This window comes from Giraffa tippelskirchi, chromosome X (assembly GCF_054371585.1).
Source record: "Giraffa tippelskirchi isolate mGirTip1 chromosome X, T2T-mGirTip1v1.2.pri, whole genome shotgun sequence".
NCBI classification, from domain to species: domain Eukaryota; kingdom Metazoa; phylum Chordata; class Mammalia; order Artiodactyla; family Giraffidae; genus Giraffa; species Giraffa tippelskirchi.
In genome coordinates, this window is record NC_137289.1 from 93,823,634 (window position 1) to 93,840,358 (window position 16,725).

Here is a 16,725-nt window from a genome sequence, read left to right on the forward strand (position 1 = left end):
AAAGAGAAGAAGAACTAAAGAGCCTCTTGATGAAAGTGAAAGAGGAGAGTGAAAAAGATGGCTTAAAGCTTAACATTCAGAAAACTAAGATCATGGCATCTGGTCCCATTACTTTGTGGCAAATAGATGGGGAAACAATGGAAACAGTGACAGACTTTATTTTTTGGGGCTCTAAAATCACTGCAGATGGTGACTGCAGCCATAAAATTAAAAGACACTTGCTCCTTGGAAGAAAAATTATGACCAACCTAGACAGCATATTAAAAAGCAGAGACATTACTTTACGGACAAAGGTCTGTATAGTCAAAGCTATGGTTTTTCCAGTGGTCATGTATGGATGTGAGAGTTGGACCATAAAGTAAGCTGAGCACTGAGGAACTGATGCTTTTGAACTGTGGTTTTGGAAAAGACTCTTGAGCATCCCTTGGACTGCAAGGAGATTAAGCCGGTCAATCCTAAAGGAAATCAGTCCTGAATATTCATTGGAAGGACTGATGCTGAAGCTGAAACTCCAATACTTTGGCCACCTGAGGTGAAGAAATGACTCATTGGAAAAGACCCTGATGCTGGGAAAGATTGAAGGCAGGAAGGAGAAGGGGACGACAGAGGATGAGATGGTTGGATGGCATCACCAACTCAGTGGACATGAATTTGAGTAAGCTCCAGGAGTTGGTGATGGTCAGAGAAGCCTGGTGTGCTGAAGTCCATGGGTTCACAAAGAGTCAGACATGACTGAGCGACTGAACTGAACTGAACTGAACTGTAGATTCAATTTACCCAGTTTCCCCCATCATAACATCTTGTAAAATCTTGGTACAATATCACAACCAGGATATTGACATAGAACATTTCTATCATGTTGCGCTTTAATAGCCATGCCCACTTCCCTTCTCCTGCTCTCCCTCCTTAACCCCTGGCAACCCATAATCTGTGCTCCAGTTGTATAGGTTTGTTTTTTCAAGTGTTATATGAATAGAATCATACAGTATGTAACCTTTTGGGACTGGCTGTTTTTTATTCAGCATAATTCTCTGGAGATTCATCCAGATTGTTGCATATATGAATAGCTTGTTCCTTTTTATTGCTGAATAACATTCAATGGTATGGATTTATCAAAGTATGCTTAACCAGTCAATAGTTGAAGGATATATTGGTTGTTTCCAGTTTTTGGCTGTTAGAAATAAGGATGCTATGATTGTGTAAGGTTTTTGTATCGAATGAATGAATGTGAGTGCCATTGCTAAGAGCATTAAAACAATTAAGTGACCTAATTTTTAGTACAGTTTCAGAATTACAGAATAATTGAGATGATAGCATTAGTGTGGTACATATGTTAAATAAACCAATTATTGATATGTTATTATTCAACAGTTTACAGTATGGGTCACTCTTTGTGTTGCATATTCTATCAGTATTGACAAATGCACAATGACATGTTTCCATCATTACAGTTCATACAGGACACTTTCATCTGTGCTTAGCTATTCATCTTTCCTCTCCCTCTGCCTGAAACTCTGGTAATCACTGACTTTTTTTTTTACTGTCTCTATCAGTTGAGTTCAGTTCAGTCACTCAGTCGTGTCCGACTCTTTGCGACCCCATGAATTGCAGCATGCCAGACTTCTCTGTCCATCACCAACTCCCGGAGTCCACCCAAACCCATGTCCATTGAGTCAGTGATGCCATCCAACCATCTCATACTCTGTCGTACCCTTCTCCTCCTGCCCCCAATCCTACCCAGCATTAGGGTCTTTTCCAATGAGTCAACCCTTCGCATGAGGTGGCCAAAGTATTGGAGTTTCAGCTTCAACATCAGACATTCCAATGAACACCCAGGATTGATCTCCTTTAGGATGGATTGATTGGATCTCCTTGCAGTCCAAGGGACTCTCAAGAGTCTTCTCCAACACAACAGTTCAAAAGCATCAATTCTTCGGCGCTCAGCTTTCTTCACCGTCCAACTCTCACATCCCTACATGACCACTGGAAAAACCATAGCCTTGACTAGACGGACTTTTGTTAGCAACGTAGTGTCTCTGCTTTTAAATATGCTGTCTAGTTTGGCCATAACCTTCCTGCCAAGGAGTAAGCGTCTTTTAATTTCATGGCTGCAATCACCATCAGCAGTGATTTTGGAGCCCAAAAAAATAAAGTCTGACACTGTTTCCACTGTTTCCCCATCTATTTCCCATGAAGTGATGGGACCAGATGCCATGATCTTAGTTTTCTGAATGTTGAGCTTTAAGCCAACTTTTTCACTCTCCTCTCTCACTTTCATCAAAAGGCTCTTTAGTTCTTCTTCACTTTCTGCCATAAGGGTGGTGTCATCCGCATATCTGAGGTTATTGATATTTCTCCCGGCAATCTTGATTCCAGCTTGTGTTTCTTCCAGCCCAGCGTTTCTCATGATGTACTCTGCATATAAGTTAAATAAGCAAGGTGACAATATACAGCCTTGACGTACTCCTTTTCTTATTTGGAATCAGTCTGTTGTTCCATGTCCAGTTCTAACTGTTGCTTCCTGACCTGCATACATGTTTCTCAAGAGGCAGGTCAGATGGTCTGGTATTCCCATCTCTTTCAGAATTTGCCACAGTTTATTGTGACCCACACAGTCAAAGGCTTTGGCATAGTCAATAAAGCAGAAACAGATGTTTTTCTGGAACTCGCTTGCTTTTTCGATGATCCAGCGGATGTTGGCAATTTGATCTCTGGTTCCTCTGCCTTTTCTAAAAGCAGCTTGAACATCTGGAAGTTCACAGTTCACGTATTGCTGAAGCCTGGCTTGGAGAATTTTGAGCATTACTTTACTAGCATGTGAGATGAGTGCAATTGTGCGGTAGTTTGAGCATTCTTTGGCATTGCCTTTCTTTGGGATTGGAATGAAAACTGACCTTTTCCAGTCCTGTGGCCACTGCTGAGTTTTCCAAATTTGCTGACATATCGAGTGCAGCACTTTTACAGCATCATCTTTCAGGATTTGAAATAGCTCAGCAGGAATTCCATCACCTCCACTAGCTTTGTTCATAGTGATGCTTTCTGAGGCCCACTGACTTCACATTCCAGGATGTGTTGCTCTAGGTGAGTGATCACACCATCATGATTATCGGGGTTTTGAAGATCTTTTTTGTACAGTTCTTCTATGTATTCTATAGTTTTGCCATTTCTAAAATGTCATGTATTTGGAATTATATTGTCTGTGGCCTTTTCAGATTGGCTTCTTCCACTTAGCAATTTGCATTTAAGGTTCCTTCATTTTTTTTTTTTTTATTCCTGAAAAATATTCCATTAGAGGGATGTACCACAATTTGCTTACCCATTCACCTATTGAAGGACATCTTGGTTGTTCCCAGTTTTAGGTGATTATGAATAAAGCTGCTACAAACATGTATGTACAGAAGTTTTCAGTTCATTTGGGTAAATAACTAGGAGTGCAATTGTAGGTCATATGATAAGACTTTGTAAGAAGCTGCCAAACTGTCTTCAAAGTTTTTTACCATTTTCATTTTCACCAGTAATAAATGAACATTCTTGTTGTTTCACATCTTTGCCAGCTTTTGGTATTATCAGTTTTTTGGATTTTAACCATTCTAATAAATGTGTAGTGGTAACTCATTGTTGAAATTCCCTAATGAAAAATGATGTTGAACATGGTTTTACATGCTTATTTCCCATCTGTATATCTTCTTTGGTCAAGTGTCTATTCACATCTTTTGCATATTTTTAATGGGATTGTATGTTTTCTTATTGTTGATTTTAAGAGTTCTTTGTATTGATATATTTTAAATACAAGTCCTTTATCAGATATGTGTTTTGCAAATATTTGCTTCTGTTCTGGGCATGTCTCTTTATTCTCTTAACAGTGCTTTTCAAAGAGCAGAATTTTTTAATTTTAGTAAAGTCCAACTTGTCAGTTTTTCTTTCATGTAACGTACATTTGGTGTTATATTTTAAAACATTGCCAAACCCGAAGTCACTTAGACTTTCTCCTGTTATTTGCAGTTTTCTTTCTTTCATTCTTTTTGGCTGCGCCATGCAGTTTACGAGATCTAATTTCCCTGACCAGGGATTGAACCTGGGCCACAGCAGTGAAAGCCTGGAATCCTAACTACTAGGCCACCAGGGAACTCCCTATTTTGCAGAAGTTTTATATTTTTGCATTTTGCATATAGGTCTAAGATCCATTTATAGTTAACTTTTTTGTGTGAAAGTTGTAAGGACTTGGTCTGGATTTGTGTGTGTGTGTGTGTGTGTGTGTGTGTGTGTATTGAAGTGTTTTGACGCCATTTATTGAAAAGGCTGTCCTTTCTCCATTGAATTGCCTTTGTTTCTTAGTCAAAGATCAGTAGCCTATTTTTGTGTGGGTCTATTTCCTTGCTCTCTATTTATTCCATTGATAAATTTGTCTTATTTTTACCAATACCACATTTTACTTATTTATTTTTAAATTGAGGTATAAGTGACTTACAATATTATATTAGTTTCAGATATACAACATAATGATTTGATATTTGTATGTACTGTTAAATGATCACCATAAGTCTAGTTGACATCCATCACCATACAGCTTTCAAATATGCAATACAACAGTATTATTGTCTATAGTCACCATGCTGTACATTACATCCCCATGACTTATTTATTTTTAGCCGAAAATTTGTGCCTTTTGACTCCCTTCATGCATATTACCCCCTCCTCTCACCTCTGGCAACCACCAACCTGTTCTCTTAATCTATGAGCTTGGTTGTTGTTTTGGTTTGTTTTGTTTTAGATTCCACATATAAGTGAGATCATACACTATTTATCATTCTCTGTCCTACTTATTTCACTTAGCATAATGCCCTCAGGGCCCATCCAAGTTGTTGCAAACAGCAGGATGTCCTTCTTGCTCATGGCTGAATAATATTTCATTGTGTATGTGTATATATCTATATCTATCTCATGTTTTCTTTATCCATTCATCTTTTGAGTGGACACTTAGGTTGCTTCCATATCTTGCCTATTGTAAATAATGCTGCAGTGAACATGGGAGTACAGGTGTCTTTTCAAGTTAGTACTTTCATTTTTTTCAGATAAATACCCAGTAATGGAATTGCTGGATCATATGGTTGTTCCATTTTTAATTTTTTGAAGTATCTCCATACTGTTTCACATAGTGACTGCACCAATTTGCATTCTCACTAACAGTGCACAAGGGTTCTCTTTTCTCTATGTCCTCACCAACACTTGTTATTTGTTGTCCTTTTGATAATTTTTGGCATCCTAAGAGGTGTGAGGTGATAGCTCACTGTGGTTTTGATATGCATTTCATTGACGATTAGTGATGTTGAGCATTTTTTCATGTACTTATTGGCCATCTGTATGACTTCTTTGGAAAAATGTCTATTCAGATCCTTTGTCCCTTTTTAAATTGGATTGTTTGTTTTTTGCTATTGAGTTATATGAGTTCTTTATATATTTTGGTTATTAACCCTTTATCAGATATGCGATTTGCAAATATTTTTTTCCCATTCAGTAGGTTGCCTTTTCATTTTGTTGATAGTTTCCTTTGCTGTGCAGAAGAATTTTAGTTTGATGTAGTCCCACTTGTTTATTTTTGCTTTTATTACCTTCACCTTTGGAGTCAGATCCAAAAAAATCATTGCCAAGACTGATGTCAGGGAGCTTACTGCCCATACATCCTAGAAGTTTTTATAGTTTCAGGTCTTACATTCAACTCTTTAATACATTTCAAGTTAATTTTTGGTACGATGTGAGATAGTGCTCTAAAGTTTCATTATTTTGCATGTGGCTGTCCAGTTTTCCTAACACTATCTTTTGGAGATATTATTCTTTTCCCTTTGCATATTCTTGGCTTCTTTGTCATAAATTAATTCACCATGTATGTATAGGTTTATTTCTGGGCTCTCTATTCTGTTCTGTTGTTGTTTGTGTCTGTTTTTATGCCAGTACCATACTGGTTTTTTTAATTCACTAAATTTATTTATTTAATTTTTATTTTTTAATTGATGTGCAGTTGATTTACAATATTGTGTTAGTTTCAGGTGTACAGCACAGTGATTCAGTTATACATATGTGTGTGTGTGTGTGTGTGTATAAATATATATAATTTTTTCAGATTCTTTTCCCTTATATGTTATTTCAAAATACTGAGTATAGTTCCCTGTGCTATACAGTAGGTCCTTATTGGTTATCTGTTTTAATCCTAAACTCCTAATTTATCCCTTCCCCTCTTTCCTCTTTGGTAACCATAAGTTTGTTTTCTGTGAGTCTGTTTCTGTTTTGTAAATAAGGTCATTTGTATCTTTTTTTTTTTTTTTTTTTTCGCCATGCCACAAGGCTTGGAAGATCTCAGGTCCCCAACCGGGGATTGAACCCAGCCCATGGCAGTGAAAGTGCTGAGTCCTAACCACTAGGCCACCAGGGAACTCCCTGTATCTTTTTTTTTTTTTAGATTCCACATATAAGTGATATCATATGATATTTGTCTTTGGCTTACTTCACTTAGTATGATAACCTCTCGGTCCATCCATATTGTTGCAAATGACATTATCACATTCTTTTTCATGGCTATGTAATATTCCATTGTATATATATCACATCTTATTTATCCATTCATCTGTCAGTGGATATTTAGTTTGCTTTCATGTCTTGGCTATTGTAAGCAGTACTGCAGTGACCCTTGGGGTGCATGTATCTTTTTGAATTATAGTTTTCTCCCATATTGTTTTGATTATTGTAGCTTTGTAATATACAGTTGACCCTTGAACAACACAAGTTTGAACTGTGTGGGTCCAGTTATAAGTGGATTATTTTCAACAGTAAATACTACAGTACTACACAATCTACAATTAGTTGAATCTCTGGAAAAGAGAAACTGGGGATAAGGGGGAACCAAGTTTACAGTGGACCAACTGTAAATTCTACATGGATTTTCAACTGCACAGTGCATTGATACTCCAATCCCTCATTGTTCAAGGGTTTGAAATTGGATAGTGTAATGCCTCCAGTGTTGTTCTTCGTTTTCAAGATTGTCAGTGTGTTGCAGTACTTATATCTTGCTTTTTTTGTTTTGTTAGATTTATAATTAAGCATTTCATACTTCTGAGTAATCATCAATGGTTTCATATTTTTTGCTTTGGAGTCCACATTTTCATTGCTAACATATAAAAATACACTTGGTTTTTGTGTGGTTTTCTGTGCTTCCTATGACCTTGTCATCTGAAAATAGGAAAACTTTAATTTCTTTCTTTTTATTATGTATGCCTTTTAATTTCTTGCCTTGTTGCACTGGTTAGTACTTCCAGCACTATATTAAATAAGAGTCGTGAGAATGGACATTCTTGTCTTGTTCTTGGTCTTCAGTCTTTTACCAAAACAAACTTTTTGGCCAACCCAATATAATGTTACCTGTAGTTTTGTTTTAGATGCTCTTTATCAAATTGAGGCAGTTTCTCTGTATTTCTATTTCTATTCTGGTTTTTTGCAGGAATGAATGTTGTATTTCTTCAAGTGTTTTTTCTATATTGATTGATATGATCATGTGATTTTTTAAAATCCTGTTAAGGGGTGGGAGTGGGGAGGGAGATGGGAGGGAGGTTCAAGCAGAAGGGGACATATGTATACCTATGGCTGATTCATGTTGATATTTGGTAGAAACCAACACAATTCTGTAAAGCATTTATCTTTCAATTAAAAAATAAAAAGAAATCTCAGACTTAATAATAATATACATATCTTTAATTAAAAAATCCTGTTAATATGGTGGATTGCGTGGATTGGTTTTTGAATATTGAACCTGTCTTGCATCCCTAGAATAAACCCTAGTTGGTCATGATGTATAATTCCTTTAATATATTAATGAATTATATTTGCTAATATTTTGCCAAGAATTTTTGCCTCTATATTCATGAGTGATATTGGTATGTAGTTTTGTTTTTTGTACTATATTTATCTGATTTTGTAATCAGGGAATGTGTTAGTTTCATGTGGCTGCTGCAACAAATTACTACAAACTTAGTGGCTTAAAACAGTAGAAATTTATCCTCTCATAGTTTTTAAAGGCCAGAAATCCAAAATAAGCATCACTGGGCCCAAATCAAGGTGTTGCCAGGGCTTACTCCCTGCAGAGGCTCTGGGGGATCTGTTCTCTGCCTCTTCCAGCTTTTGGGGGCTGCAACTATCCCTTGGTTTGTGGCTTCATCCCTTCATTTTTCATGGTCAGCATCCTCAAATCTCTCTCTACTGTCTTCACATCACTGCTTTCTGTGTGCATCAGATCTTCTTTGGCCTCCCTCTTATAAAGGATATTTGTGATTACATTTAGAAGCCACATGGATAATCCAAGATACTCTCCTTATCTGAAGATTCTTAATCACATCTGCAAAGACCTTTATATTTTTGCCATATAAGGTGATATTGATGGCTTCCAAGGATTAGGATGTGGATATCTTTTGTGGGGCCTCTTTTTACCTATCCAAGGAAAATATTAGCTTCACAGAATGAGTTTGAAAGATTTATTTCCTCTTTTGTTTCCTGCAAGAGATTATGTAGTTGTGTTAATTTTTTGTTAAAAGTTTGGTAAAATTCTCCAGGGAAACCGTTTGGCCAGAGATACCTTTTTTGGAGGTTGAATTCCATTTCTTATTTTTAAAAATTTTTATTGGAGTATAATTGCTTTAAAATGCTGTGTTAGTTTCTGTTGTACAGTAAAGTGAATCAGTTATAAAATACATATCACAGACCCACTATTTTTAGACTCTTTGGTGAGTTTTAAATTATGGATAAATTTTCCTTAATAGTTATAGGACTACTCAAATTATCTGTTTCATACTGGATGACTTGTGTTTATTTGTGTTTTTTTTTTATGAATTGCTTCATTTCATCTAAGTTATAAGTGCAGAATTATTCATTGTTGTTGTTTAGCCACTAAGTCGTGTCTGACTGTTGCAACCCCATGGACCATAGCCTGCCAGGCTCCTCTGTCCATGAGGTTTCCCAGGAGAGAATACTGGAGTGGGTTGCCATTGCCTTCTCCAGGGGACCTTGCCAGATCAGGGGTCAAACCCATGTCTCCTGCATTGCAGGAGAAAGACTGAGCATAAATAATCCTCTGATTGGATAATTAACTCATCTGACCCAGAGTCAAGTTACTCTGTGGTATACCAGTTACTATGTATGGGCTTAAGCATTTTTGACCAAAATACTTCTAAACAAAACATGATATCTGAGAGCACAGGGATACTTGGTACATAAAATAGTACATAAGAAAGCTGATGGAAGGTAGTTGTGTCAGACCTTTAGATTCTTTTTTTAAAAATTGAAGTATAGGACTTCCCTGGTGGTGCAGAGGATAAGAATTTGCCTGCAAGTGCAGAGGACATAGGTTTGATCCCTGGTCTGGGAAGATTCCACATGCTGTGGAGCAACTAAGTCCATGCTTCAGAACTACTGAGCTCGTTCCCTATAGCCCACAAGGTGCAACTACTGAGCCTGTGTGCTGCAACTACTGAAGCCCATGTGCCTAGAGCCCGTGCTCTGCAACAAGAGAAGCCACCACAATGAGAAGCCCACATACCGCAACGAAGAGTAGTCCCTGCTCACCGCATGAGAGAAAGCCCACACAAAGCACAGCCAAAAATAAATAAATAAAATTTTAAAATCTATTGTTATAAATAAGTGAAAATTGAAGTTGATTTACAATATTGTGTTAGTTTCTGATGTATAGCAAAGTGATTCAGTTTCACGTATATATATATTATATATATATATACTTTTTCATTGCAAGATTGCACTATTATAAGACAGTGAATATAGTTTCCTTTGCTATACAGTAGGACCTTGTTTATCTATTTTACGTATAAGATCTTTAGATTCTTTAGGCTTCTCACAGTTGGTTGCTATATGCAAGGGCTTCACAACCCGTTCCTTATTTTATCTCTTGACTTTTCTGAATTAGACAGTTTTAACCCACATCCATTAAACAGTATTAAAGACACACTTTAAAATAAAGATTAGTTGGAAAACATAAAGTAATCCTACATCCCAGTAGAATTTCAGATGAATTAAATTGTAAGAGAAATGCAATACTTATTGTGCATATTGTACTAGTCTCACAATGTCATGGGGAGTCCATGCCCATGGAATTTGCATTCTAAGTGTTTTCATCTTGACCGTCATTGAGTCCTTAATCTATCTCCCTTCCTTTTTGAAGTCTTCTGCATGCTTTTCGAACACTTCTTTCTGGCTGGTTCTGTTTTTCTCTGAGTTGCTAGATGGTACACAATTTGAGGGTTCTGATGATGTTATCAAAGAAGTCTGAACAGGAGGAGCATTACTGAATAAGAAATTGCTAATCAGTGTCGAGATGACAAAGTATGGGTAAAGTACTGTCTCCAGCAGTATGCAAATGTCCCCACTGGGAGAGTGCATCATAAATGTAGTTGATCTTTTTGACTGTGCGGCAAACAGCCATGCTTTTTCTCCAGGAGCATCCAGAGGGAACTGACTTACAAAGAAAGAAAGGAAGAACCATCAAGAAGACAGAATCGAATTATTGCAGCAGTGTTTCTTTTTCTAGCATAAGTTTTCCCTTTTGGATTCCACTTTTGCCTGTTGTCAGCAACATTCTGTTCAGGATGCCCAAAGACATCAAAAGAGCTACTGCTTTTTGCGACTCAGACATAGCTTACTTTTTTTCAGGCCCTTATACAAATATGGCCTTCTTTGGGGTCATTTGATAGAGAGAAACTAGCAATATTTGCAGATGTGGAACATGCATCCTGCATAATCCAAGTGACCCGCTCAGGTGCATTTCTTAGTAGCAGGGGTTGGCAACAGCAGCTCATTTTTTGTTGCCTATGGAATGTCATGTGTGGCTCCTACCCAGGGTAGTCCTAAGAATTTCACCATTCAAGTGGGCCCTTAGATTTTTGTTGTATTTATCAACTAACCTCTGCTCATTGTATGTGTCACTATTGCATTTAAGTCAATCTTAGCTTGATCTTCAGTTTCTAATATTGTCATGTTATCATCGGTGTAGTATATTATTAAATATACTTGGGACCTGCATCAAGTCCAAATCCCTTCTAACTAAATTATGGCAATTGAATTATGAAGCTGGTGAATTCAAATAACATTTTGGCAGTACAGTAAATGTAAATTAGGACCTTCTCGCATGAAAGCAAACTGCAGTTGACTCTTTTCCTTTATTGAGATAAAGGAAAAAAGCATTTGCAGGATCAGTCACTGAGAACCAGTTTCCTTTAGCTTCAGTATTTTTCTACTGTGAAACCAAATTAGGAACTACTGATGCTATGGTGATACTAATTAATTATTGATGGTCTGCTGTTAGTCTCCCTGAGCCATCTACCTTTTTCATGTGCCACCCAGGAACACACAATTGCAACTACATTTGCCATTTTAGTTACTCTAATTACTAAGGGATGACTGAGCCTTAAACTAAAATAAATGCAAATATAGAGATATACACAGGTGAAAAGGGAGGGTTCTGAGAGCACATGGTAAAATAAATAAAACAGAGCTTGTACGTACTTACTTCACTTTTAGTTTTTGATGGTATATACATATTTTAAAAACCTATTTAAGAATTCACCTGAATTCAAACCATGTAGTCAAAACTATAGTTTTTTCAGTAGTCATGTACGGATGTGAGAGTTGGACTATAAAGAAAGCTGAGCGCCGAAGAATAGATGCTTTCAAACTGTGGTGCTGGAGACGACTCTTGAGAGTCCCTTGGACAGCAAGGAGATCAAGCCAGTCAATTCTAAAGGAAATAAACCCTGAATATTCATTGGAAGGACTGATGCTGAAGCTGAAGCGCCAATACTTTGTCCACCCGATGCAAAGAGTCGACTCATTTGAAAAGACTATGATGCTGGGAAAGATTGAGGGTAGGAGGAAAAGGGGATGACAGAAGATGAGATGATTGAATGGTATCATCAACTCAATGGACCTGAGTTTGAGCAAACTCCAGGAGATAGTGAAGAACAGTCCATGGGATTGCAAAGAGTTGGACATGACTGAGTGACTGAACAACAACAAGATAGAAGTATTCTCCTGTCAGATATAATATCCATCTGAGGAATTCGGTTAGATGAAGGAGATGTACTTCACTTAAAATCTATTCAAATATTCTTATTTTCCTGCAAACTTTCACTTTAATTCCATCAACTGTTGCATCCCTGTAGCCTTCTAACCTAACTGTGGCCCTTGTTAGGACTCGACCAACATATTTTGAAATCACAGTGCATTATTCTTTCATGTCAAAGAGTCCCAGAAAACTTTCTTTTCTGCCTTTTGACCATTTACCTGCATATGTCCATATGACCTTTGAGTGCCCATCTGGGTGTTGAGCCTGGCTAGAGACTAAGATAAACCATGAGTTCATACTGATAATAAATGATTGAATGAGGGAGGTGGGAACTCTCTTCTTTCAGGTCCAATGCCAAACAGTATAGAGAAGGAAATGGCAACCTACTCCAGTATTCTTGCCTGGAGAATCCCATGGACAGAGGAGCCTGGCGGACTACAGTTCATGGGGTCACAAAGAGTTGGACACAACTAAGTGACTAAGCATGCATGTACTACAAACAGTAATATGGAACAAATGATGGAGTTAGAAAAATAACTTTTTGCAACCACTGTAGTTAGTAATAATTGAGCCAAGAAAGAATCACTGATGGATGCCAAGGCTATTGGATGAAAGTTTAACGAGGAACAAAGTATTTACATAGTTTCAAGGTATATTCCTACAGATTCCTCATTTATTACATAGAGAAATTGGTAACTTTACAGTGGAGAAACCTGGTAAACACTACCTTAATAGAAACATAAAAATTTTAATTTGAAAAGTCCTCATAATCTCATCTTTTGGAGATAATCAGTCTTAACAATTCAGTAAATATCCTTCCCCTTCATGGATCACAGCCTTGTTGTGGTGAAGAGGCTAGCATAACTCAATGAAGCTAAGAGCCATGCCATGCAGGGCCACCCAAAATGTACAAGTCATTGTGAAGAGTTCTGGCAAAACATGGTCCACTGGAGGAGGAAATGGCAAACCACTCCAGTATTCTTCCTGCAAGAATCCCATAAACTGTATGAAAAGGCAAAAAGATATGACACTGGAAGATGAGCTCCCTCCAGGTTGGAAGGTGTCCAATATGCTACTGGGGAACAGCAGAGGGCAATTATAGGAATTCTGAAGTTTTTCTGGATATGACTATCTGATTATTCCAGAGACATTTGTTCAGAAGCATGTCCATTCCCCACTCAATATTCTTGACACCTTTGTCAGACATCAATTGATCATATATGTGTGAATCTATTTCTAAATTCTATTTTGCCTCATGTATATCTTTACAAAAATACTACACTGTTTTGAAAACTATAGCTTTATAAGTCTTAAAATGAGATAATGTAAGTCCTCTAACCTTTTTCTTCTTTTTCAAAATAGCTTCATTTATTCTAAATCATGTGGTTTTATTTCTTTATTAATTTTAGAATCAGCTTGTCAATTTTTAATTATTAAATTTCTTTATTGATTATGATTAGTGGTATTTGTCATATTTCTATTTTAAACTTACCAAGATTGTTTTCTTTGTGTGCTAGTATATGATCATGTTTTGTGAATGTTCCTTGTACACCTGAGAAAAAGTATATTCTGTATAATCTGGATGTAGTGTTTTCTTTCTCTCTCCCTTTCTTTCTTTCCTTCCTTCCTTCTTTCCTTCCTCCCCCCTCCCTCAAGTGCCACCTTATTGATTAGGTCTTTTATAGCATTGCCTATTTCTTTTTTGTTCACTTAATCTGGCTGCTTCTATGAATGGTATGTTAAAAGTCTTCCGCTAGAGAAAACTTCTATTTCTTCTTGTATCCCTGTAGTTTTTAGCTTATGTAGGCTTTTGCTGTGTTACTTTGTGCATAGAAATTTACAAATATCTTTATTTTTATATCTTCATTGTGAACAGGGCTTTTAACATTACAAAGTATCCACCTTTATCTCATATAATTGCTTTTGGAATTCTACTTTGACTGGTATCAGGATTTCAATCCCTGCTTTTATATCATTTTCATTTGGTAAATCTTTGTCCATCTATTTAATTTTAGCCTTTTTGAAAGACTGTTTTAAGCATGTCTCTTGTATACAGCATTGTGTTGGGTTCTGCTATAACAAGGCAATGTGAAAATCTGTTTCTTTTAATAGATGAAGTAAGCCTATTCACATTTATTTGTATTACTGTTTGTAATATAATTAATACAGTTCAGTTCAGTCGCTCAGTCGTGTCCGACTCTTTGCGACTCCATAAATTGCAGCACGCCAGGCCTCTCTGTCCATCACCAACTCCCGGAGTCTACACAAACCCATGTCCATCGAGTCGGTGATGCCATCCAGCCATCTCATCCTCTGTCGTCCCCTTCTCCTCCCGCCCCCAATCCTACCCAGCATTAGGGTCTTTTCCAATGAGTCAACCCTTCGCATGAGGTGGCCAAAGTATTGGAGTTTCAGCTTCAACATCAGACCTTCCAATGAACACCCAGGATTGATCTCTTTTAGGATGGATTGATTGGATCTCCTTGCAGTCCAAGGGACTCTCAAGAGTCTTCTCCAACACCACAGTTCAAAAGCATCAATTCTTCGGCGCTCAGCTTTCTTCACCGTCCAACTCTCACATCCATACATGACCACTGGAAAAACCATAGCCTTGACTAGACGGACTTTTGTTGGCAAAGTAACGTCTCTGCTTTTAAATATGCTATCTAGGTTGGCCATAACCTTCCTTCCAAGGAGTAAGCGTCTTTTAATTTCATGGCTGCAGTCACCATCAGCAGTGATTCTGGAGCCCGAAAAAATAAAGTCTGACACTGTTTCCACTGTTTCCCCATCTATTTCCCATGAAGTGATGGGACCAGATGCCATGATCTTAGTTTTCTGAATGTTGAGCTTTAAGCCAACTTTTTCACTCTCCTCCTTCACCTTCATCAAGAGGCTCTTTAGTTCTTCTTCACTTTCTGCCATAAGGGTGGTGTCATCTGCATATCTGAGGTTATTGATATTTCTCCCGTCAATCTTGATTCCAGCTTGTGTTTCTTCCAGCCCAGCGTTTCTCATGATGTACTCTGCATATAAGTTAAATAAGCAGGGTGACAATATACAGCCTTGACGTACTCCTTTTCCTATTTGGAACCAGTCTGTTGTTCCATGTCCAGTTCTAACTGTTGCTTCCTGACCTGCATACAGGTTTCTCAAGAGGCAGGTCAGATGGTCTGGTATTCCCATCTCTTTCAGAATTGTCCACAGTTTATTGTGATCCACACAGTCAAAGGCTTTGGCATAGTCAATAAAGCAGAAACAGATGTTTTTCTGGAACTCTCTTGCTTTTTTGATGATCCAGCGGATATTGGCAATTTGATCTCTGGCTCCTCTGCCTTTTCTAAAACCAGCTTGAACATCTGGAAGTTCACGGTTCACGTATTGCTGAAGCCTGGCTTGGAGAATTTTGAGCATTACTTTACTAGCATGTGAGATGAGTGCAATTGTGTGGTAGTTTGAGCATTCTTTGGCATTGCCTTTCTTTGGGATTGGAATGAAAACTGACCTTTTCCAGTCCTGTGGCCACTGCTGAGTTTTCCAAATTTGCTGGCATATTGAGTGCAGCACTTTCATAGCATCACCTTTGAGGATTTGAAATAGCTCAACTGAAATTCCATCACCTCCACTAACTTTGTTCATAGTGATGCTTTCTAAGGCGCACTTGACTTCACATTCCAGGATGTCTGGCTCTAGGTGAGTGATCACACCATCGTGATTATCTGGGTCATGAAGATCTTTTTTGTACAGTTCTTCTGTGTATTCTTGCCACCTCTTCTTAATATCTTCTGCTTCTGTTAGGGCCATACCATTTCTGTCCTTTATCGAGCCTATCTTTGCATGAAATGTTCCTTTGGTATCTCTAATTTTCTTAAAGAGATCTCTAGCCTTTCCCAATCTGTTGTTTTCCCCTATTTCTTTGCACTGATTGCTGAGGAAGGCTTTCTTATCTCTCCTTGCTATTCTTTGGAACTCTGCATTCAGATGGGAATATCTTTCCTTTTCTCCTTTGCTTTTCGCTTCTCTTCTCTTCCCAGCTATCTGTAAGGCCTCCTCAGACAGCCATTTTGCTTTTTTTGCATTTCTTTTCCACGGGGATTTTCTTTTTCCCTGTCTCCTGTACAGTGTCACGAACCTCTGTCTATAGATCATCAGGCACTCTGTCTATCAGGTCTAGTCCCTTAAATCTATTTGTCACTTCCACTGTATACTCATAAGGGTTTGGATCTAGGTTATACCCGAATGGTCTAGTGGTTTTCCCTACTTTCTTCAATTTAAGTCTGAATTTGGCAATAAGCAGTTCATGATCTGAGCCACAGTCTGCTCCTGGTCTTGTTTTTGCTGACTGTATAGAGCTTCTCCATCTTTGGCTGCAAAGAATATAATCAATCTGATTTCGGTGTTGACCATCTGATGATGTCCACGTGTAGAGTCTTCTCTTGTGTTGTTGGAATAGGGTGTTTGCTATTACCAGTTTGTTCTCGTGGCAAAACTCTATTAGCCTTTGCCCTGCTTCATTCTGTACTCCAAGGCCAAACTTGCCTGTTACGCCAGGTGTTTCTTGACTTCCTACTTTTGCATTCCAGTCCCCTATAATGAAAAGGACATCTTTTTTG

General features: G+C 37.8%; 1 protein-coding gene across 1 annotated transcript in view; it reads left to right on the top strand.

Annotated features, from left to right (window-relative positions):
* The window catches only part of ZNF157 (zinc finger protein 157), a 105,235-nt gene that overhangs the window by 79,387 nt on the left and 9,123 nt on the right, over positions 1 to 16,725 (top strand).